Source organism: Hibiscus syriacus, unplaced genomic scaffold (genome assembly GCF_006381635.1).
Source record: "Hibiscus syriacus cultivar Baekdansim isolate YM2019G1 unplaced genomic scaffold, ASM638163v2 tig00111199_pilon, whole genome shotgun sequence".
Classification (NCBI taxonomy): Eukaryota; Viridiplantae; Streptophyta; class Magnoliopsida; order Malvales; family Malvaceae; genus Hibiscus; species Hibiscus syriacus.
In genome coordinates this window covers 882,517-899,739 of record NW_024063015.1, presented here as the reverse complement: position 1 = coordinate 899,739, position 17,223 = coordinate 882,517, and the positions used below count along the sequence as shown (strand labels likewise).

Below are 17,223 nucleotides of genomic sequence, written 5' to 3'. Positions count from 1 at the left end.
TCACTAAATTTTGAGTAAGTTTTTGTTTTCCCCACTGAACTTTCAAAATTTACAAATTGGTCACTAAGGTTATCGATTTGTAACAAAATGGTAACTGAACGTTAACAGCCGTTAACCTTGATGACGGAAAGTTGAGTTGAATCGTTAAACGCTTACTTGGCCGTTGACCGTTTACCTGAACGTTGATCAGTCCTTAATAGTTACGTTGGGTATCTCCTTCATAGCTCTCTCTCTTCACTCACTTTCTCATTCTCTTTCACTACATTCATCTTTCATTTTAGTTTTAGATCCAAAAACATATTGTCATTTTTGTCATGTTTATCTATAAATTAAATAGGAAAGATAAGAGAAGAAACAAGCTTGGATTCAATGGAAAATTAATAAATCAATTTTCTTATAAACACAGTCTGCAAATCCAAAGGAGTGAAGAACTCTCTAACAAAAGTTCTTCTATAGTTATTATTACACTTGAGCGAAGCTTTTGGCTTCCTCGGAGCAGGCAATGGACACATGAATAGAGTTCGAGTCATGGCTTCTTCTCCAGTTGGAGTCTTCGAATACGATGATTCTCCATCATCATTTTTTATGCTTTCTTTATCTTTCTTCAATGGAGAGTCACTTGATTTTGTGTACATAGGCTCAATGAAGCTCATATAGGAATCATGACTAAAACCTATTTTTGGCCTTTGGGTTCTAAGTCGTCGTTCACCTTTGGCTTTCTTGAAAACTCCATTTCCTTGGATCAAAGATTAATTTTTTTTACTAGAATTATTGATATCCAGGAAGGCATAATGGAATAAAGGAGGAATAAAAGAATACAAATTTTTTCCCTTTCTTTTCTTTTCCTTTTGTGGAGAGAATCAAGAGGAAAGTAGAAGGAAAGTGACGGAAATGAAAAGGATTAGAGTAGTTTTGTTTAGCAAAAAAGTGAAGGCCTTGAATTATGAAAAATGCGAGAAGTTAAAATGTTATGCAGTCAAATGCAAATGGCTTTAAATAAACACAATTATGAAAAAAATGTAAAGTGGAAGGAATATATGAAGATGGATAGTTATTAAAATATGAGTAAATAATTTCAAGTTATTGGACGGCAGACGCATATCACTTAAGTTGACTAAAAAAATTGATGTTTGTGAAAATTTGTTAAGAAATGAAATTAAGATGGAAGATGGATACACATTGAAGGAGTAGAAAGAGAGTGAAGAGTGAGTTGTGAAGAAGGAGATACTTAACGTAGTTATTAAAGACCAATCAACGTCCAGGTAAACGGTCAACGAGCAAGGTAAGTGTTTGACGGTCCAACTCAGCTTTCCGTCACCTAGGTTAAAGGTTTTTAACGTCGGGTTACTATTTTGTTACAAATCGATAACGTTGGTGACCAATTTATAACTTTTGGAAATTCAGTGGGGAAAACGAAAACTTACTCAAACTTTAGTGACCATCATGTAATTTACCCTAAATTCAATAAGAAGTTTCCCTTCATTTTAGACTGAAGTTATATTTTGTTAGACATCTGCTTTTCATGTTATATTATTTGCGAAGTAGCAAATTCTACAATCCATATTGTATTATGTCACTACTTAATTGTGGTGCTTTATAGATATGTTAGTAATTGTTTTCTTACCAATATATCAACATTTGCTATTTCATTACATTCAAACTTAGAAAAATCAATAGCAAGGATATAATACATAGCAAGACCTAATGTAAATGAAGATAAAAGAATTTCATATATGACAAGACAACAAAATAACATCAAAATCTTTCATCATTTGATATATACTGACCTTGCAAAAGTTTGTCTGAGCCTGCTCAATTGTCACAGTAGGCATTTTTCCATTTCGCATCATATTCACAGTTTTAGAACTCAGACGCCACTGCCGACAAGTCTCCAATGCCAAGTAAGGAGAGACAGCACTGCAAAAGTGATAACCACAAAAAAGGTGTAGTTTAAAGATATGAAAACAAAATAGGCTTTAAGAACCAAGTAAAACAAATTAAGCCTCCTGATTACTTCCCGCATGCCAAATAAATGTTTTCAACACCTTATCTCCTGTTCTTAAATCATAAACTTAATAAATAAGAGATCTTTCAGAGATTCAATTAAGAGATGCATCAAGTAATTTACAACTTGAGCACCAATCTTGAAACGAGTAACAAGAAACAAAACGGGAAAATTTGAATTTACACCATATAGTAGGGTAGTTGTACTCTTACTTTACCATGTAAGGGTTTATGTGATAGATACACCATGAGGAACATGATTTTTAAATACTTTTATAATTTTAAAATATTTTTGTTATTTTATAATTTCTTATAATTTTAAGATGGTGTTAAAAATAGAGATTTTAAATAATTTTAAAATACAAATTTTAAAAATCTAAGAAAAAACATGTGTCAGCATCCTAACAATACATGTGGCACAAGTTATTAAAAATCGGTTAAAGTGAACATTGGTCAAAGGGTCACATTGATTATTTTTTTATGGGTTTGAGGCTAAATTGGGGTGAAAAAAAGTTCAGGGGCTTTTTGCACCCTTAACCCTATTCTAAATCTGTGTCCTTTAGATTCAGGAACCTAAAATAAAATAAATGACTATAACCAAAAGAGGCACAGTTTTTTTTTTATAGGAATAGAAGGCCTCATTAAAAACCTCCCTCATAGTTGTCTCTATTAAGGAGACAAGTAGCGGAAGGAGGAAAAGAGTGCCTTAGTATATTAATAACCAACAATTACATAAGAACCAAACATTACAAATAATTGCCAAATCAAAGAAACAACCAAAGAAACCAAAAGCACAGCTACTAACAATATCCTCCACAGTCACTAACCAATTCCTAACTTAGCTTAGACAATCAGCTTCCACATTCATACCTCTGTTGATATGCTTAATAATAACATTATAAAGCACCACTGACTTCTGGATTTCTGAAATAAAATCAACAAGGTGAACCGGGCAAAGATCCGGGCTGTTGATCCACTTAACTGCAAGAAGCGAGTCACTCTCTAAAATAAGATTTCCTTTGTCCCTCCAAACTGAATCAAAAAACACATCTACCCCGGTTTTGATTGCATAAATCTCTGCAAGAATAGGAGAACAAGGTCCTAAGGCTGTAGAGAAGGAAACCAATTTGTTATTACCATCATCTTTAAGAACTCCACCAATACCACTCTTTTTCCAGTCAAAGTTGACAGCCCCATCAACATTCATTTTAAAGTAACCGAAGGAGGGGGACACCATTTTAATCTTGACAGTCGAAAGTTAGAAGGGGATTTATTCATATCCGCCAAAGTAAGATCACCCACAAGGCTATCCATATTAATAGACAAATCCTTATTTTTTGCTAAAAACCATGATGCCACCCTATACCTCACCAAAAAAAACAGATTTTCTTTGTTCATCTTGCCTTTCTCAAATACAATCTGGTTCCGGCACAGCCAAACAGACCACAAAACAACTCCTGGAATAAATCTCCAAATACCCGAGTAAGGTCTAAGTTGCAACCATGAAAGCAGGAAGCCTTTCGGATTATTAGGGAGATCAGAAAAAACTCTCCACAGACGGAGTAGTTTTGCCCAAATCTGCCAAACCTGGACGCAGGAAAAAAATAAGTGGCTGACTGATTCCGATTCCTCACCACAGAACACACAAAGCGGGTTTTCGATATCTTTAACTCCTCTTCTCAATAAAGCAGCTTTGACAGCCAACTTTTGATGAATAACTTGCCATAGGAAAATCTCTACCTTTGGTGGAACTAAACCCTTCCACACAATCTCAAACCAAGAATTGTCAAATTCTGCTAAACTTGAAAATAGTCTTGAGCACGAATTAACCGAGAACTCACCATCCCCACTACCTTTCCACGCAACACGGTCTTCACCCTGCAGTAGAGGGCGAAAATTATCCAGCAAAACCATCAGTTCCATCCAATGTTCGAACTCACTATCCATTAAATTCCTCCTAAGTTGAAAATCCCATACCCACTCCCCATTCAATATACACCCAAATTCAGCCACAACACCTTCCTTATTAACAGACAGAGCAAAGATCCTAGGAAACAAAGTCTTCAAAGAAACATTAGAAATCCAAGAATCATGCCAAAATCTGATAGACTCTCCTTTACCCACCTGAAGCACGAGATTATTTCGAAGGCATAAACCAAAAGAGTCATTAGACCAATAGTTATTTAAAACACCTTTCCAAATCCAAGACACATTAGAGGGCAGTTTATCATCTAACACAATAGAGCTCGATCCCGCATTATACTTGGAACAAATCAAAGTCTTCCACCAAGAGTCCTTCTCTGTACCAAATTTCCAAACCCACTTGCCCAATAAAGCTCTATTCCGTAACTTTAGATCCGAAATTCCCAATCCCCCCAACTCTTTATTTTTACAGACAGTATTCCAGTTAACCCAATGGAGCCTTTTCTTCACAGCCGATGAACCCCACAAGAAATTGGCCATAATAGATTCCAATTTCTTCCTCACAACCACTGGCATTTTGAAAAGTGACATATAGTAATTAGGGAGAGCATTCAAGACTGATTTTATCAAGACTGTCCTTCCTGCTATTGATAAAGAAGACAGTTTCCAGCCTGTCAATTTCTGGTAGAACTTATTTACAATCGGATCCCATAGTTGAATAGAATTCCTCTTAGCACCCAAGGTAACCCCAAGTATTCTGCCGGAAAAGACCTCTTAAACAACCAATAGAATCTGCCCATTCCCCAACAATGTTATCTTGTAAATTGAGACCAAAAATTCTGCTTTTCAACAAATTCAGCTGCAGCCCTGTACACATCTCAAAAACAACCAAAACCCTCTTCAAATTTGCCAATTGACCCTTAGAAGCTTTACAAAAAATAATCAAGTCATCCGCAAATTGTAAATGGGACAGCATCGACGAAGAATTATCAGAACCTAAATTAAAGCCCTCAAACAGCCCCAATGCTACTGCTTTAGACAATAGTAAATTCAGAAATTCACCCACTATATTAAACAGAAGCGGGGATAGAGAACACCCTTGTCTCAGCCCCCTAGATATTTTAAAACTTTCAGTTGGGGAGCCATTGACAAGAATTGAAATAGAAGTTGAACCTAAGCAATTATGGATCCACGACCTCCATCTTCTGCTAAACCCCATACACTCCATAACTTTGATTAAAAAATTCCAATCAACAGTGTCATAAGCCCTCTTGAAATCCACTTTGAAGACGAGACCTTCCCTTCCTTTCCTCCTCCAAAAATCGATTGCTTCATTAGCAATTAAGGAGCAGTCACAAATCTGCCTTCCCGGGATGAAATCAAATTGAGATTGACCAATTAACCCTCCTATGCACAGCCTTAACCTTCTTGACAAAACTTTAGACAAGATTTTGTAAAGTCCCCCTACCAAACTGATTGGTCTGTAATCCTCAATGCATACTGGAATCTGCTTCTTCGGAATTAGAGTGATAAAGGAATGATTGACACCTTTCCCAAACTTCTTCCCTCTGTAGAAATCTTCAAAAAACTTAAGAATGTCTCCTTTCAAAACCGGCCAAAATTTCTTGAAAAATCCCATATTCAATCCGTCAGGACCCGGAGCTTTATTACTATCCGACGAATGTATTACCTCCCAAACTTCCTCCTCCGAAAAATTCATATCTAATTGAGCAACTTGACTCTCCGAAAATTTAGAAAAATTCAAATCCATCTTCACAACTCCAACCATCGGAATGGCATTGTAAGCATTCTTGAAAAAATCAAAAATAGCAGCTCTAATCCTTATCGGATCCTCAATCAAATTCCCACTCACATCCAAAGAATTAAGAGCATTCACCCTCCCTCTATTTGTAGCACATTGATGAAAATACCTTGAATTTCTATCTCCATCCATAATCCACTGCGCCCTTGATTTTTGAAACTAAACTAATTCTTCTTTTTTATACAATGACCATAATTCATTTTTTTCTTTTGCAACATCCACCATAGAAACGGAAGGAATCCTTTGTTGTAATTGAGCTTCTTGATTCGAAATTAGTCTCTCTTTGCTTTCAATCAAACTTTGTAATTGCAATCTGCTTCCATTAGACCAATTCATGATTTCTGTCTTAGAAACTCTAAGTAACTCCTCAATGTTCAGCCTCTTCCTACTCTTAGCTTCTGAAATTCTCTTTTCCACAGCTTCCTTAAAACCCTCCTCCTCCATAATGTAATTGAACAGTTTGAAGGGTTTCGGACCCCAATTAATCTTATTGGAATCCAATGCCACAGCATTATGATCTGAAATTGACTTAGGTAATAGCATCTGAACAACATCCGGGAATAAGCCTAAGAAATCTGCAGAAACTAAGAACCTATCCAACCTCACAAATGTAGGATCTTCCCTGTTACTACCCCAAGTGAAACTTCCTCCCACCAAAGGCAGATCCATTAAACTTGTATGGAATAGAAACTCCCTGAACCATCCCATTGAATTTTCATTCAGAGATTTCCCCATCTTTTCTTCCTGTGACAAGTGAGCATTAAAATCTCCAGCAACACATAAAGGGCACCCCAATGAAGAAATAAAACTGGATAATTCCTCAAAAAACGCTTCTTTATCAGCTTCGACAGAGGGCCCGTAAACATTAATAAAACAACACACCTCTTGGTTATCCTTTACTATACCCTTCAAAGCTATAAACCTTTGTGAAATTTTCACTAGCTGAGGTAAAAACCAATCCTCATCCCAAAGAGTAACCAATCCTCCTGATGCACCCACGGCCGGAGAATCCACCAACCCACCTAGAATTTTACCCCCCAACTTCCTCCTCAAGCCTACACGAACCACCTCCAATTTCGTTTCTTGCAAAAAAAGAAACAACGGTTTCTTATTAACAACCACCTTCCTCACTGCCCTAGCCTTTTCCTTCCTACCTAATCCTCTAATATTCCAAGTGACACAAGAAACACGAACCATAAAAATAAAATTAAAAGCCTTCGACCAATAATAAGGGTTAATGCCCACCCTTCTCCCCCCTAACTGAATTAGACTCCGAAAACTTCTCAGCAAAAGCTTTCTTACCCCCCTCAAAATTAACACCTAACATTTGGCTAACCTGCCAAGTTACTTCCATTTCATCATTATCAATCAAAAAATCAACTCCTGCAAAACCCTTATCCGATTCAACTCTTTTAATCTTCTTATTAGATCTGCTGTAAACTCTGTCACAGAAGATGGTAGCTACCTTAGGGGTCGAACTCGATTGTTGGAGGGGAAGAGGAACACCTCCTTGTAGGAACTTTACTAACTTGAAACCCATTTGTTTCAACCTGGACAGCAGGAAAATCAAGCTCTGAATCCTTCAAATCTGTCTGCTGAGTACCTCCACATTCCCCTCTAGCATTAACTAATTCATCTGGTTTGTAACCACCTCTATTTGAACTTGGACTACCCTGAATAGGCCCAAAAACTTCTACCCTACCCACAGAACCAATGAGCCCGTTAACTTGGTCAACATTGTCAAGCCCCAAAGAGACCTCACCCCTGTTAACCACCCACTCTCTCTCATCTGTACCAGCCCCCAACTTTTCCTACTGACCCTGATCATCATCAAAAACTGTCTCCTCTGCACAAACATCATCTACCACTACATTTTGAAAAACCCCTTCTCCCTCCAACCTCCCCTCGAAAAATGTGCGCTCCCCTTGAGATGAGGCCAATGCCCATGCTTGTACACTGTTATGGTTGTCTGCCAACGCCTGCTCACTCAACCTCCCTTCCTACTCATCGATGTCAACACCAAGGCTCTCTTCCGGCGAGTTCACCCCATTGTTTACTGTTCCGTCATCTTCAACCATATCCTCTAGCTCCGGAAAAAAATCTTCACTTCCTTCCACCCTAATCTTGATCAAGAACGATCTCCCATACGATATGGAAGAATATCAAAAGGACTTTCAACCCTCAACAACATATGGGCTACTACAATCCACTCTCTTAGCAGTTTGTTCTTGTATCTTAACTAGTTTGCCCCATTTCGATGCCAAGCTAGTGAAAAAAGGAACTGACCAACAATTTAGAGGAACACCAATCATAGAAATTTGACAGTGAGGTAATGGAATTCCTTTATCTTCCATAACTTGCTCCAACCTATCGAACCAAAAGGACAAGGCCTCCCACTTGTTTTCCATCGTTGTGACTTTCTCCTCAACAGTCTGGAAAACTACCAGACAGGCGTTTTTTGCATAACCCCATTTAAGCACTTTGACATTGATTCCCTCAGAACCTAACGCCCTCTGCACAAACTCAACTTCAAATATTGGCTTACAAATACCAGTTAAAGACTTTCTAAGCCATGACCTATCCTCCATTGGAATAAAATTTCTCTCTGCTTCCCTTCTCCCTTATTTCCAAAACTCCCCACTTTCTGGCCCTCAACTTCTTTTGTTCCGACAACCGAATCCTTAAAAGGCCTTCCATCATAAAACTTATTCAACAACTCGTTCTTCTCTGCAACTTTCTTCCGCAACTCATCTGCACCAGCAGCTGAAGAACTCCCCACATTAGTACGCTTAAAGCTCACCGAAGTACTTTTCTTCTGATACTTAGCGATCGACACCATGATTTTCCTCCCATCGAACGATACGTTATTCATCTTTTCAACAGCAAGATGCAGATCATCTTTGCTCGCAAAATGCACAAAAGCAAACGTATTTTCCTTATAATAAGGTCTCCTATTGACGAATGGAATAAATACCTTTATCACCTTGCCACAATGACTAAAACGCTCCCATAATGCACTTCTATGCACACGCCTACTAAGATTATCCACGAAAGCAACCCACGAAACTCCTCCAGACAAAGAACTACCTCTGGCCGGACGGACACTTCCCTTCGAACTCTCCCTCACTCTCTCTCTACCTTTCTCACATTATAATTTGAAAATCTTAGGGAAGCAAACAAATTGCCTGACATAAACTATTAGTGAAGTTTCAGAAAAAAATAATAATAACAGTAAATAGTAACCAACTATTCATACGTTCAAAAGCCAATTAAGGCATCCTCTTGTACAAAACAAATACTTAGAGAAAAAGAACAATTACATGGGTTCCCAGTCCATCAATCTCTTCTGCACAAATTGCAGGTACCAAAAAGACATCTTTCCCAGGCTCTTTTATTCATTAGAATTTGAACCTATGCTACTAAAAAAATATGGCAGAAATTTCCATTGCAGTATGCTCTTTCAAGGTAAAAGAGACTTTTGCCAAGCAAATTTACAAAACGGGCTTGACATAAAGATGTAAACTCCTACAATGCTATTAAACCATCTAGTAATCTCCCATATACTACAATCGTGGGGAATATTAAGCATAATTTACATCTATGTTGCTCTAAGTCTGATGCATATTTGGACATAGGTAGGTAAATATGACCCTCCAAGGATCCACCAAATACATGAAAAACTTGGAAAAAGTTTGAACAACCCATGTCAAAAACAAAACCATATACGACACTCAAACCCATGTCTCAGTAACATAGGATTACATCCACTATATCTAGCAAAGAATCAAAAGAGAGTTTTCTATCAATAAAAATCTGGCAGACCAGATAAGTACAACCTCTATCACTAACCTCGGGGATGGTACTAATGCTTTTGCATAAAACCAAGAACAAAAGGAAACTACAAGATAAATGGGTTTCAGATAGATAACAAAAAGAGAACTCACCTAGCCCCATATCCAATTAAACAGGCAAATGATGTGTGCTGAAGCACTGAGCAGTATCTGCGACTATGGAAGCTGACACCCGCAGCCCATTTTGAATAAGATGTTGATGAACAGCAGCAACGGCTAGAAGTATTGGAATTGCAGGCCGAGTTGCTTCCTGGAGAGAGAAAAAGGGAAACATCCAGAATGAAATTTGGCCGGAGATATATAAGATTAAAGGAGAAGATGCCAATCTTTCGAAAGTGAGATTACAGTAAGTAACAAGGTACCAATAATCAGAGATCAAAGTATATGATACAGTAGCCTTTGCTGATCACAAACTCAAATCAGAGTTAAAATAGCTCTCAAAGCGAAGATACTTTACTGATTCATAAGCTTTCATGCAAGTATAAAATGGTTCTTACCAACTCGTCAGCACGATCAGAGAGAACAAGCAGTTGAGAGCCATTACGAACAGCTTCATCAGCAGCTTCACATAGTCTGTAAAGTGTCTTTTCCAATGAACCTTCAACCCCTTTACGTATATCAAAAAAAGTGGGCAAGACTTGGGCCTTTAGCTGGGGATCCTTTAGCAATGACTCAAGCTCCCTCATTCAGTACAGGACTAGAAAAGTGACCTGGTTTGGACAAAAATTAATTTTGATGGTGGGAAATGATTAAAAATTTAAGCGATTTCCAATTTAACAGAAAGCATGTGATGGCATCAAATATAATTTTGGAAATCTACAAACCTGAGAAGCATTTCAGGTCCAACTTCCAATATATTTCCTCGTTTTCCAATATTGACTTCAAGAGACATAACTAATCCTTCCCGAAGAGGATCAATGGCTGGATTTGTGACCTGCACAGAAACAAATAATAAAGCAAATGAATTCAAAACATCAAATTAATAAAAGTTGTGCAACTGTCAAGTGTGATTTTGTTCTTGCAAACAACTTAATTATCTTGCATGGTAAACCTTGAGCAAAATAGTTGCTTAGTGTTTCTCAGGAATTAGCGCATTATCTTTTAACGTTAACCAAACTCAATCTCAATCAAATAGACGTCTTAATATAAAGATGAAGCAAAAAAATTGCAAACTAAACAAGCAATTGTCCAAAAAGATAAAAGAGACACCAAGGAATGCCAACAGTGAAAATAACTAGAGGTAACCAAGCATATAGGAAAATTGAACACTTTAAACCCCGTATTTTGAAAGATCTCTAGGCAGCAAAACTATAAGTTCGTTAACATGATTAAAATTCTAACCTGTGCAAAACGCTGCTTAAAATAATCATAAAGCATGTGTGGCTTTTGAGACAATATTGCCAGTGGAATGTCATCACCCATGCAAAATGTTGGCTCCTTTCCTTCTGCAGCCATACTCTCAATGATCATCTGAACATCCTCTTGAATAACCAAAAGCCCTAAGACATCACATTATAAAAAATAATAACAGTTCATTCACCAAATTCTGCATATTTGATCATAGATTAATTTACGATCACTAGAAACTAAGATATTTCAATCAAACTAAATCAACTAAACAACAAATGTACAAACTAACATGATTTCACATTATATTCAACACACATGCAACCACGTTCTTAACCCCACTCACATTAGTATTTTTTATTACTTCGATAATAAAAAAGAACTCAATTTTTTTCTTCTAAGCACCATACCCACAATTCTCAATAGTCTTAATTATTGTTATATTGTTTACTTCTCATTTTTTTATAACAAAACTGTGTATAGAAGAGATACATATTGAAAACTATACTCGGTGGAAGTTTGAGAATTTCAATTAAATGAGGGAGAAGGAACACATATTTTCATGTTACTAACCCTTTTTTTTTATAAGAAGTGGAGGCCTCGTTAAAAACCCCCTTCATGATTAAAGGAACACCAATAGGTGTTCCTTAATCAGCGGAAGGAGGAAAAGAGTGCCTAAAAATTCATTAATAACTGAAAAATTACATAATGTTTAAAACAACCAAGCCCCTCATGTTACTAACCCTTAATTATATGAAGGGGAAAACAAAATTAGATGCATTAGCCCTATATTTTTCCCTACCATATTCTCCAATTTTTAGTGTTATTAAGCCACCATGCAGAATCTGCTTATCACCTTTGCCCACAAAGAAATCTGATATTGAACATTTGAAAGGTTTGCCAGCAAAGAAATATAATCACTGGACAATGCAAAAGCAAAAAGAAAAAGTATTTTTTCTCCTCCATGTATCAGTGTAAATCTTGAAACCAGTATACTCTTAAACTAATGTGATTTTCTTGAAAAGCAATGGGATGCTAACAAATCCATGAGGTACCAGACCTATCCACTATGGAAAAAAGGAGTGAGCAAGAAGCACATGTAACTAGATAGACCCAATAGGCTCTTTTCTATATGACAAAATCCATGGCAATCTAATTATTTTTTACAGAAGCATTTACAAATTTTACATCTCACTAAGCAAACTTCAATCAGAAAAAAAAAGCATCCCTTCTAGAATGATAATGTTTCCTTAGATATGGGCTTTCTATTAGCTGACAAGAACATAACTTATTTTCGCATGCAAAATTGTAGAAGCAATTTTCCAAATTAAAATAAAATCGACACTGACCACATAAGACATATCAATCAAGAATCAATCCAATCCAAATAAAGCTCTCATAAAATGATTATCAGCTAGAGATGTTAAAGGACTAAGAGCATTAAAGGAAATAAATTCCGTCACATTTGCATTCATCAAAACACCACCATGAACAACTCAATGTATCTGACCGAAGTTGAATACTTACTGTTGCCGTCTTAAGATTGTTTCACTGTCCAAAACTGTTGTGGAAAGGAAATTTACTGGCTTCAAGGACCGCATATTTTCACTAACCCATTTCTATATTTGTTGCAGCTACTCGCTTTTTGACCTCAGTGTTCTCATATACCTATAAGTTAAAGTATCTAAGATGTAAGCTAGAAGAATTATGGAAAATTTAACCAATCATCTGTTTGTCACCGCTTTTGAATTTTATTTTCTGTTCAAAAAATCTTACATATATTTAAAACAAAACAATTATCAAATAATCCGGTAGCATTTAAAAAATAATTTTCAAACAATCAACGAACATATAATTCATTAAATCTTACATAGCATATTGAATTTTTGTATTTAAAAAATATAAGTCTTTCAAAGAGTGAAAAAGTTACAAATAAACATGTTCAATACAAATTGTTTTTTTATAAGAATTGGAGGTCTCATTAAAAACCCCTTTTTATAATTGTCAATATACTATAAAGGTAGAGCGACAAAAAGTGGGAAGAGGAAAAGAGTGCCTCAAATATTATTATAAAAAAAAGGTTTAAATCAACCCCAAATGATACCTCCGATCATAAAAGAAACCATTACAAAGAAACACCTAGGCTAGACCACATTATTCCCTAACATTAGTCAATCCCTTTTTTTGCTAACTCATCCGCCTCCCAAATAGTGTTTTTTTGGATAAGATAAAAAACACTTCTTGAATCATTACAACAGACATGATTTCCTTAACAATGGACTCAAAACAAGATGGACACGAAGCAGGGATCTTAATCCACTCCAAAGCATTCCTACAATCACTTTCCAGAATCAAACAACCCTTTGATCCCCATCCCAACGATAAGAAGAAACGTAACCCAGCTCTGATTTCCTTCAATTCAAACAAGGCAGGAGGCCTCGTTCCAGTCGGTTCCGAAAAAGAACCTAATATACTACTAGAAGAGCCCCTTAGTAACCCCCCTATACCCCCCACTTTCCAATCCTATTCATCGCTCCATCAACATTTAACTCAAAAAAAATCCCTCAGGAAGAGGGTGCCAACTCGCAGGAGGAGAATTTTTCTTTCAAATGATTTTGCAAGAGTCTGCTAAGGAGGGGTCTCCAATAAGGGGATCTAAAGTCATCGGAAAATGGGGCTTCTTGGCCGAGTACCACACTGCTGATCTGAATCTAGCTATAAAGAATAATTGTGTTGTGTCTACAAACCCATTTTCGAAGACAATGGAATTCCTGAACTTCCATATTGACCATAGCATAGCACTAGGGATAAACCTCCAAATAGAAGAATGAGGTACAAGATCCTCCCGAACTATTAGGAGAGTTGTTAGGTCAGAAGGGAGGGCAGTGGAGATCTTCCAAAACTGAAAAAATTGATTCCAGAGTTTCCAAGCTACTTTTCAATAACTCCCAAGCAAAGCTTGATTCATTAGGTTGAGGTCAATAACTCCCAAGCTTCTTGTACATATAGAATGGCATCCTGAAGATTGAAAGGAAATAGATAGGCAGCGCAGTTAGTACCGATTTCAGCAGCACAAATCTTCCAGCAAGGGGTAGAGAAGATGTTTTTCAACCAGCTAGCTTGTCATAAAATTTTTGAATCACGGGATCCCCACATTGACAGAGAATTTTCTTGGCTCCAATTGGTAAACCAAGGTACTCCAATGGAAAGGAACCCATCGAACAATCGATGGTTGAGGCCCAACCTTTGATAACAACTTCATCAATATTAATTCCAAATAACCTACTTTTAGTACAATTTAGTTGGAGCTATGACGTCACTTCAAATATACGTAGTACTCTTTTAACATTCTTTGTTTGGCCTATGACATTGCAAGATAATTAAACTATCCGCGAACTATAGATGAGAGAGCATGGATGACTTCTTAGTTCTCCCAATTAAAAAACCATTAAATAGTCCAAATTAACAGCCTTGACCAGCATCAAATTAAGCATCTCTCTAACCAAATTCAACAAAAGAGGTGATAAAGAGCAACCTTGTCGGAGTCCTCTGGCCATCGAAAATTCCTCAGTTGGCACGACATTAACAAGAACTGAAATGGAGGCCTAAGAAATACACCTAAGAATCCAAGAACAGCAATGCTCACCAAACTCATCTCTTTCATAATTCGTATTAGGATTGGCCATTCGATGGAATCATTTTTTTATGGAATCATAAACCCTCTTGCAGTCTACTTTAAACACAACACCTTAAAGGCCTTTCTTCCTCCAATAGTCGATCCCTTCATTAGCGATAAAAGAACAATCTAGGATTTGTCTTCCCGGTATAAATGCAAATTGTGATGAGCTGATGATGGAATTAATGCACATCCTTAATCTTCTTGAGAAGACCTTTAATAATATCTTGTACAATCCCCCAACTAAATTGATTGGCATGTAGTCCTCTAGGTAGTCCAGATTGATTTTTTTGGGATCAAAGTGACGGAAGCATGGTTGACTCCATTCTCCCACTTTTTCTCGAATAAAAATCTTTAAAGAATTTCATAATGAACTCTTTTAGACTTGGCCATATTTTTTAAAGAAGCACATATCAAACCATATGGACCTGGCGCTTTGTTACTATCTGAAGATGCAATGGCTTCCCAAATTTCCTCTTCCGAGAACTGTCTTTCCAAGAGTGCAGTCTGCTCAACGGACAACTAAGAAAAATTCAAATTAATATGTTTGACTTCCAAAGTTATCTTCAAGTTATAAGCTTCATTAAAAAATCTCAGACACAACTATTGATTTGATTAGTGTCATAGATATTCCTACCATCAACTTTCAAAGTTTTTATAGCATTTACGCTTCTATTTGACGCACATTGATGGAAATACCTAGAGTCTCGATCACCGTCCTTTACCCATCTAGCCTGAGAATTTTGAAGCCAAATGCTTTATTCAGTTCAATACATATTCCATAATTCCTTCTTGTTGTTGACTAAGGAATCCCATGAATTAGAAGATGATACCCCTGTTCAAACACCACCTCCATGTCTTGATTTTTCTCCAACTCTTGAATTGATTCAGCTATCCTTGAGTACCTGCTACAGACCACTTCTTGATCATGTTTTTCTGCCTTTAAGGTTGCTCAGAATACCCTTACGGTTATTTTCCTTTTTCAGATCTTGATTGCGATTCCACCATATTAGCAAAGCCTTCTTCTGCATCAGGTTGTATAATAAAGGGTTTTGGCCCCAATTGAATCCTCGTTTACGATTTCAATTGTGTTACGAACTGAAAGAGACTTCAGAAGTAGCTTTTGCGAAATATTTGGGAAAGCCGCCAAGAATCTAGCATCCCCCAGAAAACGATCAAGCCTTATAAAAGGACTTTCTCTGTTATTCCACCAGGTGAAACGACCCACAATCAATAGTAAATTAACAAGATTGTCTTGGTGGATGAAGCTCTGAATAGCTTCAATTGTGTTACGATTTGAAAGAGACTTCAGAAGTAGCTTTGCGAAATATTTGGGAAAGCCGCCAAGAATCTAGCATCGCCCAGAAAACGACCAAGCCTTATAAAAGGACTTTCTCTGTTATTCCACCAGGTGAAACGACCTACAATCAATAGTAAATTAACAAGATTGTCTTGATGGATGAAAGCTCTGAATAGCTCAATGTTGTGCATATTTTGAGAGCACCAATTTCTCTATAGATAGGCGTTGAAGTTCCCACCAATACAAAAAAGAATACCCACCTGCTTATGTAAGAAAGTAGTTCATCAAAGAAAACCTTCTTCTCTGCTTCAACTATTGGGTTGTAAATATTGATGAACTCGCACCTAAATCCACTTTCTTTAACCTTCCCCATAATAGCTAGAAATCTCCTGTGAATGAACTTATTTGTGACTTCGAATAAGTTTTCATCCCAAAGGCAGAGTAAATCACCTGCAGGATATTCCCATTTGATTTCCTCAACAAAGAAAGTTTGATTACTGTCAGTTTGGTTTCATGTAGGAAAAGAATAGTTGGTTTCTTATTGATAGCCATTCTCCTAACTGCTCTCGACTTCCTTTCTTCCCAATCCCCTACATTTCACGAGATGATAGGTATATTAAACATAGACAAGATTGAACAATCACCTTCCTTAAGGAGTGGCCTATCTCCCAGCTACCCTATCCTTATTCTTCTCTAAAGTCACACTTTATCCACCAAACTCTGTTTCCCACCTTTAAAGGAAATGACTAGCTTTTGCTCACCCCACGTAGCCATAGCTTCCTTGGGATATCTAGACGAGATAGGAGTGGAATTGGTGGAACTATTTCTTGATCTAGAGAAGCCCTAATCACTCTCCTATTCTATACACTTTGTCAAAGAAATTTGTCTCCTGTCTTCCAACCGAAGAACCTCTACCAAGACTATGACCTCTCTGAGATGGAAAGTTCCCTGGACTGTTCCAATCCAGACCCAAATATTGTATATCACCACCGTGGAGATGATCTTCTCCTTAGGGCTGCACAATTTGGCTCCAAATTAAGTGGAGCATGCCCATCTGGAATTGAATTAAAATTCTCTCGCGCAATGAGCTGATCTCATTAAATTCAATCAAAGCACCTTGATAATCTAGCTCTAATTCATTAATATTTCCCACTTTCCCATCAACATCAATGATAGTTGTCTCGATCCAGCAGAAAATTATCGTCAGTATCATTCCCTGGAGTGCCACTTGTGACCATCAACAAGCCACGAAACCACTCTGTTTTGAGACTCCAAATGTGACGGTTGATTGTCCAAGCCC

At 37.1% G+C, this 17,223-nt stretch overlaps 1 pseudogene; it reads right to left on the bottom strand.

Annotated features, from left to right (window-relative positions):
* Positions 1 to 17,223, bottom strand: part of LOC120155620 — a 78,054-nt pseudogene that overhangs the window by 48,267 nt on the left and 12,564 nt on the right.